Source organism: Nyctereutes procyonoides, unplaced genomic scaffold (genome assembly GCF_905146905.1).
Source record: "Nyctereutes procyonoides isolate TBG_1078 unplaced genomic scaffold, NYPRO_anot_genome, whole genome shotgun sequence".
Taxonomy (NCBI): Eukaryota; Metazoa; Chordata; class Mammalia; order Carnivora; family Canidae; genus Nyctereutes; species Nyctereutes procyonoides.
In genome coordinates, this window is record NW_026575043.1 from 22572960 (window position 1) to 22600478 (window position 27519).

The window sequence follows — 27519 nt, forward strand, 5'->3', positions numbered from 1 at the left end:
GAGTGACGAGGTGGGGAGATAGGACGGGGGGGTGGCTGCGTGATGGGGCAAGGAGCCGATGTGAGGGCAAAAGGCTGAGTCTGGCCTCTGGGCTGTGACTGTGGAAGCCGCAGGTTCCTGGAGCTCAGGGCAGGGCTTCGGGGGGCACCAGCCCACAGACCAAGGGGAGAAAGGGGGGACCAGCAGGGACTCCAGGCCCGTGTGCCCAGGGTCTACCAAAGGAGACTGTGCATAGGGGCCCCTGCTTTGACGCAACTGTGGACAGGAAGTAGTCAGCTGGGGGAGTAAGAGAAGACCCCAAGGTCCCTTCTGTAAGGCTGCAAGGGCCCAGGACCGTAGACTCGGGGTTGAGAGCCACCTTTGCGGCCATCTGCCCGTTCGTGCACATGTCAGACTGTGTCCTCGATCAGGGCTCTTTGAACCACGGCAGGAGGGTGCCCATCTCCCTGCAGATGAGCTCGTCCACGCGCGTCGCCCTAACTGCTGAGATGTTCATCACACGGAGTCAGAAGGGGCCCCCGTGTCCTCTAGCCTTTTTTTATTTTAAACCTCTAGTCTTTATTCTAATCCTTCCACATGATTCTCAGAAGTCAGATCACTAGACCTTTGTAACGCATTCACGGGCTGTGTGCGTGCGTGTGATGAGCCGGAACTCCCACATCGTCCATATGTATGATCCTGGTGACTACAAGCAATTAGCAAGCAAGCCAGAGGTTTGTTCAGTTAGAGGGCATCCGTGACTAATTCAAAAACCGTGTTTTTGTTTCATCAGTCTATTTGAACGTATGAATCCTGAAACAAGCCAAAAACACAAGCTCAGCCAACTCTTCCAAAGCTGATGCTGGAAATATTAAAACAAGCTCAGCCTTTTCCCAAGATGCATCCCCCATCTTCAAGAACGATGGATTTTGTTCAGGTCACTAAGCCCAGAACCTTCCAGTCTCCCTTGATGCCTCCTTCTCTTGCACCCCGGCGCCAGGTGCGCGGGACCCCTCAGCACTGAGCCCCTGTTCTGGCTTCGGTGAGCCCTGCAGGTCTTCCTCAGCCTCCAGGCCCCAGCTCCGGAGCAAGGCTGCCTCTCCGGCCCACATCACAGGGCCCCGACTCCCTGAGCTGCCGCTTGGCGTCACCCACCCAGGGGCCCCCCCTACGCACCTCAGAGGAGCTGGCTTGGGGTATGAGACTCTTTCTTTGTGCACCAGCCAGCCCTTCTCTTCATCATTCACCTACCTAACTCCTTGTGCCAGAGCTCAGGCCTCTTTGAGACCCCTCCCCGTAGCTGTTGGGCCTCAGCACCTCCTTGCTCCACGTTGGGGCACCCTGGGCCTCTCTTCTCTTTCTCAGGGTGACCCCCTCCCAGGTCTCCTTGGACTCCCTCTGTGCACTGATGGCCTCCACCAGGGAGACGCCCCACCCATGTCGTTTGTGGCTGCTTCTCCCGTAGCTAGCACAGTGCCTGGCCTGCGTGAAGCGCTCAGGGCATGCTTGTGAGGGAGTGAGCGTCCCCTGGTCTTTACTGAGTGCAGCTCAGATCCCCGCGGAGCCATGACACAGGAATCCTAAAATCCCCTTCCATCCTTCCCTCCCACTCTGTGTCCTGGAACAGGCTACACCTAGCAAACTGATGCCTCTTCTCTCCTCAGGCTGGAACATTCCCAGCATGAGACCCTTGCCCACAATAATATGCACTATATATACGTACTCTGCATATATAATATCCTGGTACACAATACTGTTCGATTTTATACATTAACTAAATATATAAAATTAAATGGTTAAAATATATTTTATATATTAAAATTATTATTATTATATATTATATGTTAAAATATATAATGCTTCATAATAAATTTCTGAACTGTAGGCTATTACACATGATATGTTAATATAACAACATAGCAATATATCATACATAGCATATTAACATAAAGCATGATCGTATATGTAACAATTGAAATAATGCATCACACATATCATATAAAAATGAGTTATAACCTAATCATTTATTATTACCCATTACAGAGTGTTCATATATCACAATTTAACAAAGTATGCACAACTACACGTGTGTACGTGTGCATACATAAGAACAATACCCTCTACATCCTTTCTGGGCCAGCTACTCTCCCAGACACTCTGCATGGAGCATGCACCACTCCACTGGCTGTCCACCACAGCTCTATGAGCTCAGCCAGTGTGCACCTCCCCTGCCCACCCCAGCTACACAGGGAGACTGAATCTAGCCTGAGCCTTCCCTTCATGACACCAGTCCTTTCGTTGTGCCCCTTTGCTGCTGAGCAAGCCATGGAGTCTGTCCCCTCGTATATCAATTAGGACACAAGTCATAACTCCCAGGTACTTGGGAAGCACATCAAAAGCCAGAGGGAGGCCTGTTCCTTTTGTTTACCTGCAGCACAGGAGCTGGTCCATAGCTGGTCGGGTTGGAGGACACGGGCTCCCACAGCAAGCTAACACTCCATCTGGAGAGTTGATATGTAAACATGTGAGTGATTCATACATTTCCTGATTGTGTCGTGCTGCAGACGTTAGCTTGGCTAAACCTCAGGTATAGTCGCTGGATCCATTAGCTGGTAGGATGGTCATCTAGCCTGTTAATTTGCTCATAACACGGAAGTTCCACCCAAATTCAGACTTAAAGCACAGGTCTGATGGGTTGTTGACATGGAAGGGGCCGGCTCCTCTGTCTCTCTACCTTGTAGAGAATGTCCCTATACTAACAGATGAGATGTCATTGCCCAGGACTGCACCAGACCCCCTCCCCCAACAGTGACTGGTCCCACAGTCACGGAGGGTCCCCTCTGGTCCTGCTGACTCCCTCAGGCCACTGGGATGGGCACCAGACCTTCGAGGACTGCAGTGCCACAGATGGGCCTCCATGCACATCACTCCCCGCCCTGGCAGCCTGTGTCTTTCTTAGTTCCTCTTCAGAGAGCTCAGAGAAAACTCGCCTCTTTCTCACCAGGAAGCAGTGGCAGCTGGAGGCATGAGGGTGCTCCAAGAAAACGAACGTTTTAATGGAATTTAATACCATTCAATATCTACATCGAGGAGGAGCTCAGGGCTGCTCCAGCCTCTTCCTTCCTGTCCCCTCCCGGCAAAGCTCAATCTCCACACCATCATCCCAAGCAATTCTGCTCAGCCCACCCCCTCCAATTTATGTATGGAGCCCAGAAAACACACCAACAAAAAGCCCACAGGGACTGGATCTGCATTCTCTAGAAAACACTTGAGCCAGCACATTGGAGAGGGTGGGGCTCACCCCTCACACCCAAGTAAATAATCGGGAAATCTTTCCAAGCACATTGGGCAATAACCCTGAGTCAAGTTCTATAGGCAAATGTCATTTTTCTCTTCCTCGTTACATTTCTCGAACGGTGATAGTGGTTGTTGGAAGCCAGACTCCCTCAAAGCGGAGCCTGAGGCCAGGGTTGTGTGCTTGTGATTTATTCAGGGTGGGGAGAGCCGAACAGGAAATGGGAGGCGGCCACAGTGGGCTGTAACACTGCCTCAGCCTGTTCTTCAGATCAATCTAGAGTGAAAATTACTCCTTGGACTTTGCCCTCTGTCAAAGCAGGGGACCTGGGTTTTCATACTCCTTCCCTAGACAGCTGTTGCTAAACCCTCCCTCCCCCCCCCCGCCCCGCCACTGCCACCACCACACATTAGTGGGACTGCACATGCAGGCAAACCTCTCTAGTCCCCCCGTGGGTCGTCCAGGCACAGGGGCCAGAAGCAAAGCACAGGGAGGCCAGGGCTTGGGCACTCAAGAACAAGTGGGGCCCTGGGGACTTGGGCAGAGACCAAGAGTGGCCGCTGCTGTGGCCCATGTGGAGTGGCACTTCAGGCAATTGCTGCCCAGCTGGGCCACTCCTTAATCTGGCTCTGCCAAGAATTGGGGATTAATAGTTTACAAGAATCCAGTTAACCCCGGCATCCTCAGGTAACCCAGATGAGCCTCCATGCAATCTGTGTGTGTGTGTGCGTGTGTGTTATGGGGATGGAACATGTGCACACACATGCTCCCGACTGCCTTCAGAGCGCAGCAGAAGAGCGGCCAGTAAATGCTGGATTTCATCTGCCAACGGCTTTGAGAAACGTCGCCCAGGTGGGAGTCGGCTCCTTCCTGCTCCACATCCAGTGTCTCACCGTGCGGCATCACTGTCCCTCACGCTGCTTTTTCCTGTGCCCACCCCTTAGAGCTTCTGTGTCTGTTTGCAAAAGAGCATCTGTTTCCTGAATCCTGTTTCCTTTTGTCACTGGCCTTGTTTCTTCCTTTGTATCCAGAGGATTTATTTCTGAATCCTTTCCTGGAGCATGCACAATTTGTATACAAACCCTTCTCAAACCCTTCTCACAGGTTCCTGGAGGCCGTGTTCTTGGCCAGCAAGGATTCTGATCCTCTGGAGCAGTGGTCCACACTTTATAAGGCAATGAGCTATCTGTTTCTAGTGATTATTACAGCTTCTCTCAATTTCACTGTGGCCAGCCCAGCGCCTGCTGGCTGGGAGGTGGATTCCTACCTCTGAGACTGCATCTGACATTGGGCATTGTGAAGATGCCACAGAGAATATAAGGAGCATATTCTAGAAGCAGATGGCTAGCTTTGAGTCCCATTCCTACCACTTGTTAGAGGGGGGAGTTAGCTCACTTTGCCCATCTGTCAAATGGGGGTAATAATAGTAACAACCCACCAGGTTCTTCTAAGAAAACAAGATCATGCGAGATTAAGTGAACAACACAAAGTCTGGAACACAGTTAGCATTCCAGAAATTAGTCGTGGTGGGCGCAGTCACGGAGGCCGCTGTTCTTATTATTGTGGGGATGGGCCCAAAGAAGAACATCAGAGAGATTCCCTCTGGTTTTGTGAACCAAAATCAAATACCATTTGCTGGTCATTGGCACTGGGAGCACTCAAATCCCAGGGGCAAGCTTGGCTCCCTTGCATGTTCTCTTGGTCCTGTGAGCAGGAGGCATTCAGTGCATGGCAATGCCCAATAACAACTCACTAGTTGGAGCTGCTTCAGGTGGAAGTAGATGTGTGTGTGTGGCTGTGTGTGTTGCAGTCAAAGTTGTGATTAGCTATGGGAATTGAAAATAAGATTTCAGGGGCACCCTGGTGGTTCAGTTAATTAAGCATCTGGTCATGATCCCAGGGTCCTGGGATCCAGCCCCATGTCTGTTGGTCCACTGGGCTCCCTGCTCAGTGGAGCACCTGCTTCTCCCTCTCCCTCTGCCCTTCCCCCTCACTTGTGCTCTCCCTCCCTCTCTCTCTCAAAACAAATAAAATCTTTAAAAAAAAAAAAAGCTTGACTAATATTGATTAATTTGATATTCCTCGGGGTTTTAAGACAACGGGTTACAAGACAGAATCAAGCTCAAATTGGCTAAAAGCAGGAAGGAGTTCATACCTTTCAGCGTTATCTTCTCTCTATCTGCTCACCCAAACTTTCTTTTGTTTTAACTTTTTACTTTTGAGTAAATTTAAATTTACCAAGGAGTCTTAAGAATAACACCAAGAGTTCTTATATATTTTCACCCAGTTATCAATTATTTACATTTTTTCCATATTTACCTTATTACTCTTATCTAAGTGCATATGTATATTATTTTTTTCTGAGTGTTTTGAAAGTGAGTAGCAAACACCATTTACCCCTAAATATTTCATCATGCATTTTGTAAGAACAAGAATATCCTCTTACATAACCACAGTACATTTATCAAATTCAAATAATTTGACATTGATACCAATGTACTATGACCTGAGCGGCAGCACATATTCAATTTTTGTCACTTCTTCCATTAACATCCTTTATGGATATTTTTCCCTTGATCCAGGATCCAAACAGGACCACATAGTGCCTGTAGTTGTCATGTCCTTTGTCTCTTTTTATCTAGAACAACGTTCTTATCCCTTTTTGTCCTTCAAGATACTGATTGTTTTTCAGCTTAATTGAGTCGTAACTGACAATACTGATATTTTTGAATAGTACAGACCATCTCTTCTGAGAAATTCCCCGAGTTTGATTCTATATAATATGTTCTTATGATGAGTTGTAGGTTAGACATTTTTGGCAGGAACATTATCTGAGTGGTGTGTTCTCAATGCATCCCATAGGGAGGGACCTGATATCAGTCCCATTATTGTATATCGTAACTTTCTCGTCGGTAGGGTAGCACCTGCCAGGTTTCCTGACAAATCGCTGTTTCAAAGAAGAAATCTACTATGGTTTAGAGATGTGCGGCATCCATCCATAAATTTATAGATTTAAGATAATCCTCCAAAATGTGCTAATAACTTTCCTTCCTTCAGAAATAGACAAGCAGATTCAGCCAAAACAAACCAGCGAGCAGAGCCCAGGAAAAACCTAAAACAGAAAAATGAGGAGGGATTGGTCTCCCCAGATTTTAGAACCCATCATAAAGCCTTGGTAGTTAATACAGAATGGTACATGAATAGACGAGGGTCCAATGCAACAGAAGAGAAAAATCCAGAAATAGACCCAAATGTACATGAGATGTTCCATTTGACATCATGTGACAAATATGGTTACTCTAATCAGTGGGTAAAGGCGAACTTTGTAACAAACAGGGTTGGGACAAGTGGATAGCCATTAGGGAAAATATAAAGTTGGAACCATGCCACACCTAGTATATCAAGGCAAACTCCAATGGGTCAGTTTTAAAGGTAAAAAATAAAACTGTGGAGGTATTACGAGCAGGCATTCTCTGACTGTGCTGGGTCTCCTCCACTTCCCACCCCCACCCCGCAGAGTTCCGATCCACTCACCATCCCTATCGTCCGCTGTGAAAGGCTGCTCACATGGATGATTCCAGTAGGATCCTGCACCCTCTGGCCAATGGGGAGCCATGGCAGGACACAGGAGGGCCTGAGGGAAATGAGGGTAGGGTGTTCACTTCTTGGCTTCCTCTTGTAGGTCACTGTTTTCCCCAACAGACACAAATGTTCTTCTCTAGCTGGCTGGTCTACACAGCTGTCTTTCCCTCTGGGCTGTAATAACCCCTCTGCTCATTGCCCCCTGAAGCCCAGGGGGAATGACACCTCTATTGCTCCTAGGCCCTGATTCTTGTACTGCCCTTGAGGGGTGGGGGCCTAAATCTTGCCCACACCCCTTGTAACTAATTCCTTTGTACATAAACTCTTCTGGAATTATCCTAATTGGGACTCTGATTAGGACTCTGATTGATCCAATAACCTTGGAGTAGATTGGCATATCTGTGTCTCAAACTCCAGAAGCAGCAGGGAAAAAAGCTCATAATCCTGACTGGAACCAATAACAATCACCTCTATATAGAAAATGTCATCAGAGCATGACACAAAGAAAAAAGACAACAACTAGGGGAAGCATTTGTAGCTCATGACACAGAAAAGGATTTTTCTCTGAAAGATGTGACGAGCTGCGAGAAATAAAGAGTAAAGCCATAAGACCAGTAGGAAAATGGGCAAAGGTCGTGAGCAGTTCACAGGAGGAGAAAGTCCAATGGTCCTAAATATGTGTGAGCACTCATAATCACAGACACGAAAATTAAAACTCCACGAGGGCACAATTTGTCCTTGGTCAAATTGGAAAACTTCCAAAAGTTTGACAAAACACCCCACTGGCCAAATGCTAGGGAAGCAGATGCTGTTCTTTCTCAGTGGGAGCCAGGAAGGGTACAACTCTCTACAACTCTCCCTGGAGGTGTCGCCATGGAAACTTCAAATACGCTTCCCCTTTGACCCAGCGACCCTGCTTCTGGAGCTACGCTGTATCTGATCGGTATGGACTACATCTGACAAGACCAGTCCTTGCAGCATCGTTTATGATAGTAAAACACATGGAAACCACCCAAGTGCATGCCTGAGGAATTGGCTAAATAAACCTACGATTTATTCACACCCTAGAATAGCCTGCCCCTGTAATATACATACAATTAAAAAAAAAAAAAAGGAGGAAGCTCCATGCGATCTAAAATAAAAATATCGGGATCCCTGGGTGGCGCAGCGGTTTGGCGCCTGCCTTTGGCCCAGGGCGCAATCCTGGAGACCCGGGATTGAATCCCACATCGGGCTCCCGGTGCGTGGAGCCTGCTTCTCCCTCTGCCTGTGTCTCTGCCTCTCTCTCTCTCTCTCTCTGTGACTATCATAAATAAATAAAAATTTTAAAATTTAATAAATAAATAAATAAATAAATAAATAAATAAATAAATAAATAAAATAAAATAAAATAAAAATATCGCCTGGACACATCAATAAGTGAAAACAGAAAAATGCAAAAGTATGTAATAACGTGGTATGCTAACTTTGCGGTAAGAAAGTAGGAAACAGGAACATCATTACTGTGTTCTTGTGTTGGCGGAAAGATGCCCTGAAAGGATACCCAAGAAACGAACGACGGCAGAGCCTCGGAGTGGAGGCAGGAGCGGGTGGCTGGGCGGCAGAGGAGGAGCAGGATTTCTCAGCGCCTACCTTCCTTGTTGGTTCCATTTTTGAACAATATGAACGTGGTGCCTGTTCCAAAAGATGAAGAAAATAAAAGAGGAGGGGGAGGAGACAGAGAAGGCTCAGACGGAGAAAATGAAAAGGAAGACCAGGAAGTAGACAAAGACAAAGAGGATGGGGATGGGGATGGGGATGGAGAAGTGGGAGAAGTTAGGAGAGCTGCAGGGCGGGGGCGGGGGGGGGGGCGGAGGTTAGGAACATAGGAACATGGCTTGGGAATAAAAGAGACCTTGGCTTGACCCTCGGGGCTTCTGCCCTCTTGCTGGCCGCATGGGCCCACCTCTGGGAGCGGCAGTGCACCTGCTGGGTGAGTGCGGAGAGTGGTAGGACTTCGCGATGGTGCCGCAAGGGCCCAGTCCAGTACCATGGGTCCAGAGAGTGCTGACTCATGGGAAATACGAGACATTCTTATTTTTATAGCTCTCAGGCAGCTATGCTGAAAGGTAAGAATTTAATTGCCCATGTAAACTCTTTTTACCGAAAATTCTCCCTGGAAAATGAAATTACTGTCTTCCAAATAAATACCGAGCCTTCTATTTCCAGATGCTTTGCTGAGGGCTCTTTGCTCTGCTGCGCTCCCATCATTTAATTAGTCTCCATTAAGGATACAGGATGTCGAGGCACAGGCTTCACTCTCAAGAATGCAGGGTCCTCGGGGTTTCCTCTCTCTTTCCATTCTCCCTCCCCCTGGCTCCTCTCTCTTCCTGTCACCTCTCCTCCTCCTCTTTATTGTCTCTCCGTTTTGGCTTCTACTTTCGCCTCCTTTGCTCTGGGCCCCTGTAGTCACAGATGACCTGGATCTTAGAGACAGAGCGACCTTAGGAGACACCAGCCCAAGCCCCTCTTGTCACAAATCTAAGGCCAGAGAGAACAAGGGTTGACCCACGGGCTGCAAAGTGGAAAGAGAGGAGGGGGTGAGGAGGCATCCACCCGCACCGGGCCTGCTGGGAGGGATCCCTCTCCAGTGCCTTGCCCCAGCCACCCCCCAGCCACCCATCCAGCTCTGAGGGGCCACCCATCCAGCCTGGGTCATTGGCTCCCTTTGCAGTGCACCGTTTGTGGCATTCACTGCACCCTCAAGCGCTACCTTTTCTAAGTCCCGGAGCACCTGCTCTTGCAAATCAGAAGCCATTTCTCCCAACACTACCATCTCTGAACTTCCTTTCTCTTTGCCATGTCCTTTTAAAAGTCATCAAAGTGATAAAGTTCACAATTAAAATCAAAGAGAATAAGCCTTGTGATGAAAGATGGTACCTTGAACTCTTCGCTCTTCCGGTATTTGCAGCCCTAATTCTAAATAATATTACTGGATCATTATTTCTTGGTTTATTGATTTTAGACATTGTCTGCTGATCTCCTGTCATGAAAACTGCATATTACATCACCTTGGCACTCTGTCTCCAGTCCCACACGCTCCCACCTTCCCTTATTGGCCACATCAATCGTCTGCACTTACAATATCATGACCAGGAACTGTGATTTAATTCATTCCTTACGCATATTTTTAAATTTATTCCCCTGGATCTAATGATAGCTATCATTTCTAGAGCCAATCATATTTTTTGTTTGCTTTCTTTGTCAATTCTTCCCAAAATCCTCAACAAATTATGAAAACCTTCTGAATATTGTTACCCACGTGGCCGAGCATATCAGATATCTAACTTAACTATCCCAGTTTTTTTTCTAGGCTACATCTCTCCCAGACCCTCAGTCCTCCTGCCTCCGTCAGGGCTGGGAGCATCAGTCTGGCTTCAAATTCTCTGGTCTGGAGTCGGCCACCTCTTCCTTGGTGCACCCTGTTTCAAGAGCACATCCTCTAATAACGCTCATGAAATTGCTCATGAGACATCAACATTTTTCCACCATGCACATCTGACAAGTGTCTTTCTCCACCCTACCTCTGGACTGATCATCGGTAAGTCAAGAATCATTTCTCCCTGGTCCTCCAGCTTCTTCTACAGTTTTTGAGAGGCCCCCATAACATTTGGATTCTCTTGGCTTTGCATGTGACCACTTTTTTTCCTCTCTGGAAGCTTGCAGGGCCTTCTCTTCTTACTGGTGTCTACGCATTTTGGCAATGTGCTTTCTTCATTCATCGTGCTGGCCATTTCATGGATTTTCTGTCCAGAAAGTTATGTATTTTATAGATGACCTCTACGCTTAAGATTTGCATACTTTATTTTTCTTTAAGATTGTATTTATTTATTCACAAGGGACAGAGAGAGAAGCAGAGACACAGGCAGAGGGAGAAGCAGGCTCCCTGTGGGGAGCCCAATGCGGGACTCGATCCCAGGACCCCGGGGTCACGCCCTGAGCCACCCTTACTGTTGAGGTGTAACTGATGTAGTAGGTTATATTAGTCAGGTGTAGGACTCCGTGATTCAGATCACGAATGCAGGATGAAATGCTCACTGCAAGGTCCAGTTAACGTTCATCACCATAGAGTGACAGTGCTTTTTTCTTGCAATGAGAACTTTCAATATCTACTGTCTTACAAACTTTCAAATCTACAGTACTGTGTTACTGTGTATGTATAGTCACAGTGCTGTACATTATCTCCCCAGGACTGATTTACTTTATAAGTAGAAGCTTGTACCTTTTGACCACTTTTGTACTTTTCCCCCACCCTTGCGGCCCTCACCTCTGGCAACCACCAGTCTATTCTCTGTAGTTATGAGCTCAGTTTCTTTTTACTTTTCCTTTTTTTTTTTTTTTTTTGAGATTCCATATATAAGTGAGATCATACAGTATTTGTCCTTTTCTGTCTGACTGACTTCACTTAGCACGATGCCCTCTAGGTCTATCCATGCTCCTGCAAATGGCAAGGTTTCCTTCTTTTTTTATGACTGAATAATATTCTGTTGTGTGAATATATATGACAGTTTCTTTATTCACCCATTGATTAATTAAAAGCTCATGTTCTTAATTAAGATTCTGGAGTGCTCCCCTGGAGAATTATAAAAGGGGTCAGAGAGGAAAGAAGGAAGGATAGGCCACCAGCTGCTAGAAGGAGATGTCTGCGTGCCCTTGGTGTCACACCCCAGACTTGAGATTATTTTGCTTTCCACTCTCACTCTTTCTGCGCCCATAGGGAGACGGTTAGTTTCAATCTCCCTGGTAGATGCAAATGAAAATCTAGGCTCCTGGATGCTAGAAAAAAAGTATTTTAAGATTTGATGTTTCTCCACAGAATACAACAAAGATTAGTGATCTATAGAATACCTTCTTAATGGGCAAAAGGTATCGCGTTCTACTGCACATTTGATTCTAAAACGTCATTTTTCCGGAACTGACCACTTCTCCAACAACCACAGAGGCAACCCCGTGCGTTCTCTTTCCCTTTTGGGGGTGACATGGCACTCCTTCGTGTAAGCATGAAGGGTAAACAACAGCCAGCTGGGTCCCTGTGGATTTTCCCCACCAGGTGAGCTTGATCCTTCTAGCTGATTCCCACTTAAGCTACCTATTTCTTTTTCCAATTCGGTGCTACAAAAGTAAAATAAACATTCTGGTTTCTCGAGTGACACAAAGGCCTCAAATGAAGAAGGACTACTCTTGCTTTAATAGAAATGTGGAGAAAATGGAGGTAAATATTTCCCTGATAAATGAAACCTTCAATTGGATTCTCCTTCCACAATTAAATTTGCTAGCTTAGCCTCTTTGTTTTGCAATGCAGTGATTAATGCATTAAACCAATTAAACTCTAAGTAACTCTTCACATTGTTTGCCTATTTTTTAGAAGCGCACACACAGAATTAGTCTGAACCAGAGGTGTAATTTATTTGTCTACAATGTTGAGTCACCGAGTTCCCTCGGGGTATCTTTCCACTGGTTCTTTCTCAATCTCAATAGACTATTTTTTTTTTCAAAGCATGTGGTTTATTTAGAAACAGGTTACTCAGCAAGAACTCAAGGCATCCCATGTTTTTTTTTTTTGTTTCAGAATGTGCTCATATGACTTAAGGAACGTCAAAACTATGCACTCTGTGCCTTTGCAGCTCTGCATTGGTGTGCAGCGGTGCATGTTATTGCTGGGCTTGCTTCATCAGAGAAATCAGAAATGGCCACCCTCTCTGGATGTGCCTTTCATACTGGAAAGGTAAAGTGAGAGTCTTCACACACCATTTCAAGTCCATTAAACTTCGTTTTAAAGTTTTATTTTAATTCCAGTTAACATACGGTGTTACAGGAGTTTCAGGTGTACAATATAGCCATTCAACAGGTCCATGCAACACCCAGTGCTCATCACAGCACGTGTCCTCCTTAGTCCCCATCACCAATTTCATCCATCACCCATCCACCTCCCCCCATACCTCTGGTGACCATCAGATTGTTCTCTATCATTAAGAGTCTGTTTCTTGCTTTGCTTTCTCTTTCTTATTTTCCCTTTGCCTGTTTTGTTTTTTAAATTCCACATATGGGGATCCCTGGGTGGCGCAGTGGTTTGGCGCCTGCCTTTGGCCCAGGGCGCGGTCCTGGAGACCCGGGATCGAGTCCCACATCGGGCTCCGGTGCATGGAGCCTGCTTCTCCCTCTGCCTGTGTCTCTGCCTCTCTCTCTCTCTCTCTCTGTGACTATCATAAATAAATTTAAAAAATTTAAAAAATAATAAATAAAATAAATTCCACATATGAATGAAATCATATGGTATTTATCTTTCTTCGTCTGATATATTTCACTTAGCATAATACTCTCTAGCCCCATCCATGTTCTTGCAAATGGCAAAGTGTCTTTTTTATGGCTGAGTAATATTCCTGTGTGTGTGTGTGTGTGTGTGTGTGTGTGTGTACATAGCACATCTTCTTTGTCCATTGATCATTCAATGGGCATTTGGGCTGCTTCCATACCTTGGCTATTGTAAATGATGCTGCTACAAACACAGCAGTGCGGGCATCCCTTTGAGTTGATGTTCTACATTCTTTGGGTAATACCCAGTAGTTCAATTGCTGGATCATAAGGTAGTTTCATTAGCTTTTTTGACAAACCTCCACACTATTTTCCACAGTAGCTGCACCAGTTTGCATTCTCACCAATAATGCACGGAGGTCCCCTTTTCTCCACATCCTCGCCAACACTTGCGTTTCTTGCATTGTTGATCTTAGCCATTCTGACAGTTGTGAGGTGGTATCTCATTGCAGTTTTGATTTCCATTTCCCTGGTGATCAGTGATGATGAGCACCTTTTCATGTGACTGTTGGCCACTCCTATGTCTTTTTTAGAAAAATATCTATTTGTTTCTTCTGCACGTTTTTTAGTTGGATTATTTGGTTTTGGGGTGTTGAGTTGTATAAGTTCTTTATGTATTTTGGATACTAACCCTTTATCAGATATGTCATCTGCAAATATTTTCTCCCTTTCCATAGGCTGCCTTTTAGTTTTATTGGTTGTTTCCTTCAATGTGCAGAAGCTTTTTATTTTGATGTAGTTCCAATAGTTCATTTTGCTTTTGTTTTCCTTGTCTCAGAAGACATTATTTAGGAAGAAGTTGCTACAGCCCATGTCAAAAAAGTTACTGCCTGTGCTCTCTTCTAGGATTTTTATGGTTTCAGGTCTCACATTTAATTCTTTCGTCCATTTTGAATTTATTTTTGTGTCTGGTGTGACAAAGGGGTCCAATTTCATTCTTTTGCATGTGGTGTCCAGTTTTCACAGTATCATTTGTTGACAAGACTTTTCCCCATTGGATATTCTTTTCTGTTTGTCAAAGATTAGTTGACTATATAATTGTGGGTTTATTTCTGGGTTTTCTATTCTGTTCTATTGATCTATGTCTCCATTTTTGTGCCAGTTTGTGCCTGTTTTGATCACTACAGCTTTGTAAGAGAGCTTGAAGTCTGGAATTGTGATGCCTCCAGCCTGCTTTTCTCCATCAAGATTACTTTGGCTACTCGGGGTCTTTTGTGGTTCCATATAAACTTTAAGATTATTTGTTCCAGTTCTATGGAAAATACTTTTGGTATTTTGATAGGGATTGCATTAAATGTGTGGATTTCTTTGGGTAGTACAGATATTTTAACAGTATTTGTTCTTCTGATCCATAAGCATGGAATGCCTTTCCATTTCTTTGTGTCATTTTCAATTGCTTCCACCAATGTTTTATGGTTTTCAGAGTACAGATCTTTCACCTCTTTGATTAGGTTTGTTCCTAGGTATCTTATTATTTGGAGTGTAACTGTAAATGGGATTGTTTTCTTAATTTCTCTTTCTGCTGCTTCATTATTGGTGTGTAGAAATGCAACAGATTTCTGTGCATTGATTCGGTATCCTATGACTTTACTGAATTTGTTTATCTGTTCTAGCAATTTTAGGGGGGAGTCTTTGGGTTTTATCTATATAGTGTCATGTCATCTGCAAATAGTGAAAGTTTTACTTCTTCCTTACTAATTTGGATGCATTTTATTTCTTTTTGTTGTCTGATTGCTGTGGCTAGGATTTCCAGTACTATGTTGAATAAAACTCGTGAGAATGGACGTCCTTGTCTTATTCCTGACCTTAGGAAAAAAGGTTTCAGGTTTTCTTCATTAAGGATAATGTTAGCTGTGGGTTTTAAAGCTATTAAACTTTATGGCAGTGCATCATTAGATAATATGTTATCTGAAGTTCAAATGAAGGGTTTTTTTTTCCCTAAACATTTATTTAGCTTTTGGCCTTAAGCTAAAAGAAAATCAAAGATATACATAATTATTAGAACCCAGATACCAAGATCAGTTTTTTTTCTAGACTGACAACTCTTCTCGAATATTCATGAAACTCTATGGTACATGGCCAAGGAGACACCAGAACTCAAGCCTCTGGTCTGCTACTATTTACATAGTATTGGAAGTCCTAGCCTCAGCAATCAGACAACAAAAAGACATTAAAGGCATTCAGATTGGCAAAGAAGAAGTCAAACTCTCCCTCTTCGCCGATGACATGATACTCTACATAGAAAACCCAAAAGCCTCCACCCCAAGATTGCTAGAACTCATACAGCAATTTGGTAGCGTGGCAGGATACAAAATCAATGCCCAGAAATCAATGGCATTCCTATACACTAACAATGAGACTGAAGAAAGAGAAATTAAGGAGTCAATCCCATTTACAATTGCACCCAAAAGCATAAGATACCTAGGAATAAACCTAACCAAAGAGGTAAAGGATCTATACCCTAAAAACTATAGAACACTTCTGAAAGAAATTGAGGAAGACACAAAGAGATGGAAAAATATTCCATGCTCATGGATTGGCAGAATTAATATTGTGAAAATGTCAATGTTACCCAGGGCAATTTACACGTTCAATGCAATCCCTATCAAAATACCATGGACTTTCTTCAGAGACTTAGAACAAATTATTTTAAGATTTGTGTGGAATCAGAAAAGACCCCGAATAGCCAGGGGAATTTTAAAAAAGAAAACCATATCTGGTGGCATCACAATGCCAGATTTCAGGTTGTACTACAAAGCTGTGGTCATCAAGACAGTGTGGTACTGGCACAAAAACAGACACACAGATCAATGGAACAGAATAGAAAACCCAGAAGTGGACCCTGAACTTTATGGTCAACTAATATTCGATAAAGGAGGAAAGACTATCCACTGGAAGAAAGACAGTCTCTTCAATAAATGGTGCTGGGAAAATTGGACATCCACATGCAGAAGAATGAAACTGGACCACTCTCTTGCACCATACACAAAGATAAACTCAAAATGGATGAAAGATCTAAATGTGAGACAAGATTCCATCAAAATCCTAGAGGAGAACACAGGCAACACCCTTTTTGAACTTGGCCACAGTAACTTCTTGCAAGATACTATTTACGATATAATGGTGGATGAGTGACTTACTGTTCTAGGCCTCAGTTTCCTGATGTATAAAATAGGGGTAATACCTGATTGGCTTACCTCACAATGTTGTGTTTGGATTCAAATGATTTCAAGCCTGTGGGGCCCTTTGCAGTGGGTGAGGTCATCCTGCCATGGAGCATTGTCATGTGGCTTTTTAGTATTGTTCTTTAAAATCTCCTTACAGAGGTCTGCAAAAGGACCCTGTGGTGCAGGGAGAAATTATCAGAGTGCCTAAAACTTAACTCTCAACTTTTAATTTCTCTTTTTCCGCATATTTGTAGAGTGTTCTGTGTGCTGTGTGTGTGTGTGTGTGTGTGTGAGTGTGTGAGTTTGTGTTTGACGAGAGACTGGCTTGCTCAGCATCAGTTCCAAACTTCTTCTGGTTTGTCTTCTTGATTGCAAAGCGTGGAAAGCTGAAAAACGCTTGCCGGATCCCTCATGGCTAAGGTTCCACAGGTATTTGAGCTTCGTGTATCAACCATGTTTCTCATTTCTATAAACTTGACACTTTCACATCTGCCCAATGTGCACAAACTGAATGAGCCATATCCTGCACAGCCCAGTGATATGCCTGAGCCACCTTGTCTCGGCCTCCTGCCTCGCTTGCCCATCTTTCACATGCACACCAGGAGGAGTCTTCCTGGGGTGGGGAGCACTTTCCAAACACAAACCATCTAATCAGAGCCTGCACCCTAACTGCCCACCTCCCCTGTGGGCTCTCCCACTCCAACCACAGTGCACCTGCTCTCATCACCCCAGGGCCAGGTGCCAGACAAGCAGGGACAGCCCGTGGGCCCCAGAGCCTGCAGAAAATTTCTAACCTAACCAATCCCAAGCCTGCTTACCCCATTTCATCTACTCTATGCTGCAGAAACCACAAGAAAGACTCTCTTATTTATGTATCCCCCTCTCTTCCTCTGCCTCCTGGATGACCCTGTTGCCTCCCATGTGGTCCTGCATGGTTCGTGCTTCTCTTGGGATCTATGAGAAATAAGCTATCCTTCCAATGGCAATCATTTCCTGATGTGTGGGCCTCAATCTACCTCTAATTTTCTATTAATGCTCTGTATTGTAAAACATCTGCAATCAGCTGCAATCACAGGAGACTTGGATTTGGAAGGTTAAGCGAGGGAATAGGTGGGACATCCACTTCCTGGGCCACCCAGGTGCAGCATGGCAGCAACTTTCTGCTTTCTGCTTTGCTGCTAAGGCGCTCTGTTCCCAGAGCCCAGGGATCGCCTGTTCATGCTTCCTGACCCCACAATGCCCTGAGTGGCAAAGGTAGCAGCTCCGTTGTGAGCCTCCGTCTGCAGTGCATTCCTGGAGGCCTTGCCCATGTTCCAGCCTAGACTATCTTCCTCCAGCTTTTTGTAAGCACCTGATTCTCTGGATTACATCTCTGCTTGGCCTTCCTGTTATGAACAAGCAACCCTGCCAGATACGATATTTCATAGTAAATGTATCTTGCAGGATCCCATCAGGAGACAGAAGCCACAGGAGTCATTGGAACAGAGAAAGTTTAATATGTAGAATTATTAAGTAACACAGAATTCACTCCTAAGAGGGGTAGAAAAAAACACTGAGAAAAAAAAAAAAACAGAAGTAGCAAATGTAAGTGGCAGCCACTACTTCTATGGCTGAGGACCCATATCCCAGGAAGCAGCGCAGTCGCACAGGGTTTGCCTCGCCCCACCATGGCTGAGATTCAGACCTCATTGCAAGGTGGGGTGAGGCTTACTGGAAGGTTGAAGAGCTCACCAAGGGCCACAGGCTGGGGCCGGACGCTGCTCGTCGTGGTGCCAGCAAAAGTGGCTAGAGAGGCTCCCACTTGGGTGCCAGAGAGGCTCCCTGGGGAGCATCCTCTGGATGTCAGGAAGACCTTCCAGGAGGTCACCTGGGCCACCACCAATGAAACCCCTCACAGGGAATGTGCTCTGCCTTGTGCCGCTGGGAAGAAGCTTCCCGAGGAGAGCCAGGGCACAGGTACAAGAGGAAAAGACCCTGAGTCCAGGCAGAGAAGCCCCTTCTTGCAATGTTATCCCTCTGGGCCCAATCAAGAGAGAGAAACCACCCAGTAATTTTAAACAGGCAAATTTCCACAAAGAGAATCATTAGCCATCATGGGGGAGGGAATGATGAGGGGTGGCTATGAGAAGCAAAGAGAACTCTAAGAACTCCAGGAAGCGCAGATGTGAGAGGGAGCCATAGCTGTAGGGCTGACCAGTGCACTGGAGAAGGCCAGCGCGCCCCCTCCCCGAGCTGGGATCCGCACCCTGCCCCTGAGGTTATGGCTGCGGCCAGGCCGATAGCAGACAAGTTGCTAGGGTGCCTCTGCCAGCAGACTTTGCTGGAACTTTGGTCTCTAAAGTACCTCAGAAAGCTCCCAGACATCCTGGGAGATGCCTCGGTGGACTTCCTCCACTCCAAAGCCACCTGAAGCAGCACCGGTGGGGATTTGCTGACCTTCAAGTGCTGCCGGCTGCCAGGCACTGCAGGACACAGATCCAGCTCCAGAATCACGAAGACGCTCAGAGAAGGGAAGATTTGGTGATACAAAGTACTAAATTGATCACTGACAACACTCGGCCCCTTTGGCTACTTGGCTTCCAGATGCATTCTTTTATACACATTTGAAGTGTCGTACTCAGCCCTTCCCTTCATGAGGAGGTGCCATAGCCATGGTCCCCATCACTGGATGTGGTCATTGCTCCTCCAATTCAGTCACAGTCCCACCAAATATTCTGTAGCCTAAGGACTAAATGATAAAGTTCATTCACTTATAAAATAACAATGGAAGGAGAAGAGAGAAGACACACGTAAAGAGACATCTAAGCAAAGAGAAAAGAGGCAGAGCCACCTCAGGCCTCCTTCATGTCCCTGGTCCCAAGCCTGTAACTGGTGCCTATGGTTTCCTTCTTCCACCTCCCATCCCCTAGTTCCCTCGCCCTCAGCCAGAACTGCAACTGCTCATCTACATCATAACCTGGTAGAATGACCTAAAACCTCATCTGCAAAATGGTCTGAATCTCAACGAGTTCCTCTCCCCTTTTTTGTGAAGGAGGGGGGAAGGTCTATAGTTCCCTAATAACCTCCACTACAGGCACGGAAACATTTAGAGTTAGAGTACCCAAGGAAACCCCTGGCTTCCAGACGTAGTCCCTGTTGCCCTATTGGGCAACAGCAACACGATCCCCCCTTGGTTATTGGGATTGATCACTCCAGCCATTAGAGTGACCCCTTCTTCTACCCAGTGGCTGGTGGCATAATAAGCCCAAAACAGCCCAGTGGCAGTCTCATCACAGAACTCAGTGACACCATCGTTGTGTCCAATGATGGAAGCATTAACTCTTGGACTAAGACCCCCAACGTAGCAGAGCTCAGGGATGCTGCAACAAGAAGCACGATTTCTGCGGTGGGTTATTGTGTCTGGGTGGGTTATTAGTGACAATGGAGAGAAGAGCAGCTCTACCTCCATTTCTTGATTCCTGGATCCATGGGTCTTGAGAAGCATCCTTTAAGAGAGAATCCTACCTTCAGTGTGTTGTGTCCCAGCTGGCAGCCTAGGTCTGCAGCAAGCCAGCCCGCCCTTCAGCCCGGCCGCCGGCTGCTTCCAGGTGATGGAGCATGTGCCTAATGAGGAGGCGCGAGGCCCTTACGACACCTCCCTCGCTGTGGGGCCGTTTCCCGGGTCAGAAGCCACTCTGTGCAGAAGCCCGCGACAGTGAATGAGGCATGCCAGGTCCACAGCAACAGTGTGGCGGAGACAACACAGATGCGGAAGGCCTAGCTACATCCAGGATTTGCTGTCTACCCTTGTGAGCAGGAATCTCTGGCCCCTCCGTGAGGGAAGAGCCCTGATGTGACCACTCCGCCCCGCGTGGCTGGCTTGTCTCCCCAGGGAATGGTGGGGACCTCAGGGGTGGTCTCTGCTGCCGGTGGATTAGGCACTCAGAAAGTCACAGGCTCTGCAGCTGAGCCAGAGACCCTGACCCCACAACTGCTAGGCTGAGAGGGACATAAAAGCCCGCTCCCCAGATCCATCCTATAGGGCTTTTCTAGGAATCATTTCTTGGCTCTTACAGCCTGTTCCTCCCCACCTCTTTCTAAGCATCTGATTTCTTGTATTAAATCCTTCCTGCTTAAATTTTCTCCTATCTGCAAGGAAACCCTGTGTGTTATAATGTTTGATAATTAATATATTTGTACAATCATCTATGAATACATTTGATATGACCGATTAGTTTCTTCAACTAATGGATACGCATGATTTAAGGTTTTTTGGAGACTTTTAACTGGAGAGCATGCAGTGGTCCCTCGTGGACATGAAGCTTTACAGGACTCCTGGAACACCGTAATAGTCATCATGGGTTATTTGAACTCATTTTAAGCTCAAATTTGCTTTAGGCTGATGAAGCACATAGCCTGGTCCTCTGCCACGGCCACGTGCTCGTGTGCCACCTGACACAGGCATGAGCAGTTGTTGGAACAAGCTGCCCCACTAGGGACACACCTCAAAATGCCTCCCCCTCCCCCTCCTGCCCTCCCCCCCCCCTTCTTCTTTCTCTTGTTCCCCCAAATCACCCTCAGGTCAAATTCCTTTTCCCCTGCCTAGACTATATATCTCAGAAGCCTTGACCTTTGTGATTTTAATGAATGGTCTTCTGGTACAAAAAGTTCCGTGGGATCCAAATCAAGCCTTTAATGTTAGCTTAAGCATTTTGCTGCTTTCCAGCTTCACCTGAGGCAGGCTCCCGGCAAGGGAGCCAGGTGGCTGCTTGGCCATTTCGCAGCCTCGAAGCTCCACTCCACTCCCCTCTCCATGTCACCTCTGGCCCGCTGGGTGGCCAGAGGGGAGAGAGGAGACCCAGGAAAATGGCACATTGGTGGCTTCTCTTTCTCCCACAGGTGGCCTTGTGGCTCCCTAGAGACCTCTCCTCCTAGGACTCTCCCAACGCCCCACCACTGGGTGTGGGCTGTGCCCCCTCGCCCGGCCACACCAGCATCCTCTCAGCTGCCACTCGACTCTGTCTCTCCCGGAGGCAGGTCCCCGGGTTCTGCCTCTGCAGATGCCGGCTCCCTGCGCTCTGCCGTCCGGGCAGCTCCAGCCAGGCCTGCCTCGGGCTCCCCCAGGCACCGGGGCCTTCACAGGCTCTCTGAAAGTTCCCCTCACCCGCCCCGGTGTGGATCGGAGGCTCCCCCCTTCCGTGGCACCCAGCGTCCAACAGCTCCTCCTCGGAAGCCTTCTTTCCCCCCCCCAGGCTCCTGGGTTCAGTACGAAGACCTGCAGGAAACAGGAGATGGCCCACGCTGGCAGCCTCAGAAAACATCCGTCCTCTCTCCGGGGTTGGCTCTTCTCATAAGAACCTGTCCCTCTTTTTTGTTGTTATGTTTGCATTTGTTGGTTTGGGTTTGGGTTGTGCTTTTATTGTGTTGTTCTGGTCTGGGTCCAGAAAATAAGAAAATAGGAAGGGATCCCTGGGTGGCGCAGCGGTTTAGCGCCTGCCTTTGGCCCAGGGCGCGATCCTGGAGACCCGGGATCGAATCCCACGTCGGGCTCCCGGTGCATGGAGCCTGCTTCTCCCTCTGCCTGTGTCTCTGCCTCTCTCTCTCTCTCTCTCTCTCTCTCTCTGTGACTATCATAAATAAAAAAATAAAAATAAATTAAAAAAAATAGGAAGAGAGGCAGCATTCCAACACAGGGTCATGTTAGAATCTTCCTCTCCTGGCTCAAAACACATTCAGGTCCTTCACATGTGTATTGTTCTAATAATTCTCAGAGGAAAGTAGGCTCACATGTTACTATTAGACCTATTTTTCCACTAAGAAAACCCTGACAAAGCGAACTAAGGGTCTTGCAGGGGTCACACAGGGAGTTACCACCTAAGGCTCATTTGAATTCAATTATTTTAATCTATACCCACAAAATAGCATGGCTCTTCGGCGGAACGTCTCATCTGTAGAGCGATGGGAGCCAGACGGGAAACTGCTCACCAACCACCGTCGTTCACAGACGTGGTGTACGGTGCGACAGGTGCGACATTCCTCACTCATTTGTAACCCACATCAGCGGTGGCACCATCGCCCTCAACGCCTCGATTGCCCTTCGTGCCCAGCCTGCACCCCTGCTGCACAGCGTGTCCAAGTTCAGTGCCATCGCCAGGCTTTCCCCGGTTCCCTCTGGCCCTGGGTCCACGCCCGCTCCGGGTGATTTCAGTCCACAGGGGGGCCCGCGCAGCATCCCCTGGGCCCGACGTGGGTGCCGGGCCCCTCCTGGATCTCTGCCAGAGAAACCGCCCTGGCGCAGGGCCTGTGCGTGCCCAGCACACTTCCCAAAGACAGGAGGACACGGAGGAAGGTTTTATCAGAACAAGGTCAACGCTCTGTTCCTGATGTTAGCTCAGCTCCTCTGCGGGCCAGCTGCACCCTCCTGGGCCCGGCCCAGGCCTGTACCCGCGCCCGGGTCAGCCCAACTCTTCCTCCCCCTTTGCCTCATTCCTTCCCCCGCAATTGCTGCCAGGAACCTCGAGTGCCTCCCGCCCTGGTTTGTAGAGCAACTCTTCAGCTCTCCCAGCCCTTATGCCCAGATCAGCCCTGGACTCTTCTGTACAAATCCAAATCAAGAGGCTTGGCTGAAATGGGGGGGGGGAGGCTCTTCATTAATAGCACAACATCCCGTGTTTACTCCTAACACGTCCTTTCAGAGAATCCAATCTCTTAAAAAAAAAAAAAAAAAAAAAAAAAAAAACAGATGGATTTGATTTCAAACAGCAATTTGTTTCTTTTCTTAATATACTATATTTATTGAAGTAGGTCCAGGGAGACCTCCACTTGGAAAGACTTTGCATTTCAGCTGGTTAGATTTATGAGAGAGAGTATTTGAAATCAGGCGCATGGAGATTTCCAATCCAGCTGACCCCTACTCCCAGCAATGAATACAAAGAAGTGGGATCTGCTTAACTACTCTACAGGCATCTTTCTCTTGCCAAGAGGGAAGGGCTACAATCAAACGATCTTGAAGGAGCTATGAAGATTCTCAGGACGGATATAATAAAAGAAGGACTGAAAGAAAGCAAATTTCCTGTTCCTCCATCTCGCAGGTGCAGCAGGGTCTTCCTCCCAGCTGATTGGGGCCCTGCCGACTCATTCCTCACCTCGCCCCCTGCCTCTCAGTAGGCTTCCTGAATACTTCCCGCTGGGGCATCCTTCTCTCACAATCCAGAAACAATTTCCTTAGTTTTGTCGTGAGTCAGTCTGTTCCCGGAAGCTCCCAAATGGGTTTCTCAGGTCTGCACACTTTAGCTGTCAGCTCTCGCAACAGACCCCAGAGCTCACTAATCTGCAATGGTCATTCCACAGGGCAGCTTTGCTTTCCTGCGTGACTCATAAAGGATCCCTTCTTCCTTCATCAAAAAGAAAAAGTAAAGTCAAATCCCATCTAAATCAACTAGTACGCTGCTCCTTCTTTCCGCTCCTGGTTTCTTTGCCCCTCTCGGTCAAGCTCTTATCTCTGCTCTTGAGGCTGATGCTCTAAATTAGTGCCAAAGACCCTATTTAAGTCACTTTTAAAATAGCAATGATGGAATTGGATTGTACCTTTTATCAGGAGGAGGAGGAGGAGGAGGAGGAGAGGAAAAAGGAGGAGAGGTGGAGGAGAGGAAGAAGAAGGAAGGAAAGGAAGGGAACAAATGGCAAGGAACCAGGCATGAAGGCAGGCCAGCTTTGAGTGTCTCCCCACCTCGTCACACCAGAGTCCTTTTTTCTCTCCCACAGACATGATTTCCATCCCGAAAGCCTTTCTCCATCAGTGATCTATTGCTTTCAGGCTAGCTTGGTGTGGAAAAGAAGTAATTTAGGGGCACCATAAAAGCTTATTGATTACCAATGGTCCACTCTGTGGTAAGTACTTAGGCAAGGGGAAAGAAGGAAAAGTATAAATAAGCCCCAAGTTTACTTCTGCAGAAATAAATGGACGAAATACCAATATGGCATCTTCCCAGCCCAGATCATTTCTTACACTCATTAAAATTCAAAAGCAGTGATCCAAGTGTGTCCTGGAGGAAACTTCCCAGAGCCTCGCTAATGGATCCCTCTAGCCTCCCGCTCCACCTCCAGCACAGGTCCTCGGAGGGAAGAGGGGAGAGAAAGGCAGAGCCTCTCCACCTGGGGCCCAGGTCAGAGCCCCTGCTCGGCCTGTGAAAGCACAGCTGGATGACCCCCACCCCCAACCCCCACCCCCGGGCCAGCCCAGCCACTTGCATCCTCCGTAAGCTGCTGCTGATGCAGGCGCTGCTCGCCCAGAGACCCTGGGAGCCAGGGCCTGGAGCAGGAAACCACAGGGGTGAAGAACACACACCCGGCAGATGAGACCGCCTGGCTCCAAGTCCTCACTCCACCTCCCTCGCGGGGTGGCCCTGGGCGATTCCTCGTTGGTGCCTCAGTGTCCTCAACTGTAAAATGGGAATGAGGGCTACACCCCTATGACAGGGCACCGTCAAGAGAACTGAATGCATTTACATGGATAAAGCACTCGGAACGACATCTGGCACGTGGTAAAAAACATGTACAAGTATTAGCTAAGATGATCAATTTTTAAATTTAGAGGATGGCCTTGTTTGCTTCGGTGACCCCAGTCTGGCCCAGTGAGCCAACCTGCCCTGCTGTGTCTTGCATGCGAACCTGCGTTCTCTCCTCAGCTGTTTGCTGTTACACTGAGACTGGTCAATCCATACCGGGCCTCAGTTTCCTCAACCATAAAATGGGGCGGTGGATAGCTGGTTTCGAGGTTCCTTTTTTAAAAGAAAAAAAATTTATTTATTTATTCGTGGGAGACAGAGAGAGAGAGAGAGAGGCAGAGACCCAGGCAGAGGGAGAAGCAGGCTCCCTGTGGAGAGCCAGACGTGGGACTCGATCCCGGGACCCCGGGGTCACGACCTGAGCCAAAGGCAGAGGCTCAACCACTGAGTCCCCTGGGCATCCCTCAAGGTTCCTTTTAATGTAAACCCATAGCACCTGGAATGTGCCTAGGCTGTGAACTACACCCTGTCACACCTTCCTCTCCAACTTTCAGATGCAACAGGTGTCGGCGCCGCAGCAGGTGGAGCGTGTGACGGCGTGCACTTGCCCTGGTGCTTCCCTTCTCTTTGCCAGCCAGGTCTCCTGCGTCCCCGCTGCGCTATAGCAGAAGGAAGGGAAGGAGCCGAGGCAGACGCTGTACCCGGCATCCTCAGGGCAGCTCTAGGGGGCAGTTGGCATCGCCCCATGCTCCGGTGAGGGCCGGGAGCTGAGGAAGACAGCAACCAGCGCGGAGTCACCCAGCTGCCAGGCAACGAGGCTGCAGTCCGAGCCTGTTCAGAGGCCCGAGGAGGGGGGCAGCCCGCAGAGGCAGGGGCACGAAGGACACAGACGAACAAACCAGAAGGCCCCCAAGGGTCCAGCGGGAGAGCGGGCGCTCTCTTCACATGGCTGCCAAACCAGTTCTCAGAGTCAATTTGACACAATCATTCCAGATTCAGCCATTCAACGAGGGGGGGGGGGTGTCACACCCCTCATCTCTGCCCCCAAAAGCTTGCCAGGAGAGCAAGGGGTAACCAGCTGCCCCTCCTCGTAGCTCCTTCTGCACAGCTGTCGCCCTGTGGTCAGGAAACCCGCACCTCCTCCCTCCAAGCCTGTGCCCCCTGGGTAATTAGTCATCCTGAAGGCCTGGCTCCCACCCCTCTGTGGGGTTTCTGAGCCTTCACCCTGCACTGACCCTTCCTCCCTCTAAGTAGTGTCCCTCCCATCTCCACCCCCCAACACACAAGTCACCTCTGAAGCCCTAAGCCCAAGAGGTAATTAGGGTTGAGATCACTAGCACGGGCACCATTCCAGTGTGACTGGGGTTCCCATAAGAAGGGGAGATCAGGACACAGACTCACACCAAGGGAAGACCACGTGAGGACACAGGCGAGCGGCATCTACAAGCCAAGGAGAGAGGCCACAGAGGGAACGAACCCTGCTGACACCATGGTGTTGGACTTCAGCCTCGAGAACTTGAAGAACTGAGTCTTTGTTGTCGAAGCCACCCAGCTCATGGCATTCGTTACAGCAGCCGCAGGAGACTCATGCACCCACCTCCAACAAGCGTAATAAACCCCCTGTCATCTTGGAGATCAGTACTGTTCATCCCGGAAGCCCTCATGCCCGGTTAGTCCCTGGCTCCTAGGAGGCCTTCGGTAAGTGGATGTGGACTAGATCAATAGACATGTCCATATATACACTGTCCTGACGTTTCATTAAAAAAGCCCTGATGTAAGAGACACATGAGATCAACAGGCCTCGCACCCCTGCCCAGAGCTATGTTTGAAAAAAACCAACAGACAAAAGGGATGGGCTGAAAACACACAGGTTTTACTTTTGCTGAATGTGGAGACAATTTTAACAGAGCAGCCCCTGACACCCAGGTGCCGGCCTGGCCGTGCTATCCTCCTATCGGACGTAGCCCCCCATAGCGTTGGTTGGCACAGAACCCCAACCCCAGGTGTCACTCTGAAACCACAATTAGATGAGACAAAGCAAGGCCACCTCATAATTTCATCCAAGCGCTATACCACCCACAAAAATATTCCCCCGACAGGCCTCTCTTTGGGCTAAAATGAGCAACTGCTACTTTGTCAATCAGAGCTTTATGTTGTTCTAGTCTCCCCTCCTCGTAATGATTGACTGAGGAGCCCAAAGAATTGCTCCCACTTTCTGACAGCAGCCAACCTCCAACCAGTCCATCTTAGAGCCGACCCCGGCTTCCTTATCATGCCACACATCCCCAATCCTATAACAGGTCCTTTCGAGCACCCTCCTACTGAGATCCCCAGGTTCCTCACAGGGAGGTTCTCACTGCAGCTAGTAATGAACCCCGCTTGCCCACGTGCAAGTGCACACCAAGTGTGTCCCCGGTGATCGTGGCCTGAGCCCCTCGACAATGCTGTTCAATTGGCTTTTGTTCGATGGGGTGGGACATGTTAAAAAGCCAAAATTTTAAGAAGAGGCGTCAAGAAGAAGATGAAGTGGAGCCATTAAAGATTGAGAAAAGAAGTTTGGTAATTTCCAAAGGGAGAGAGGTTTGGAAGACATATTGAAGACGGTTGCCTCCGTGGGAGCAACTGTTTCCTCCGCCTCCCAACAAAACCTGTATTTTGC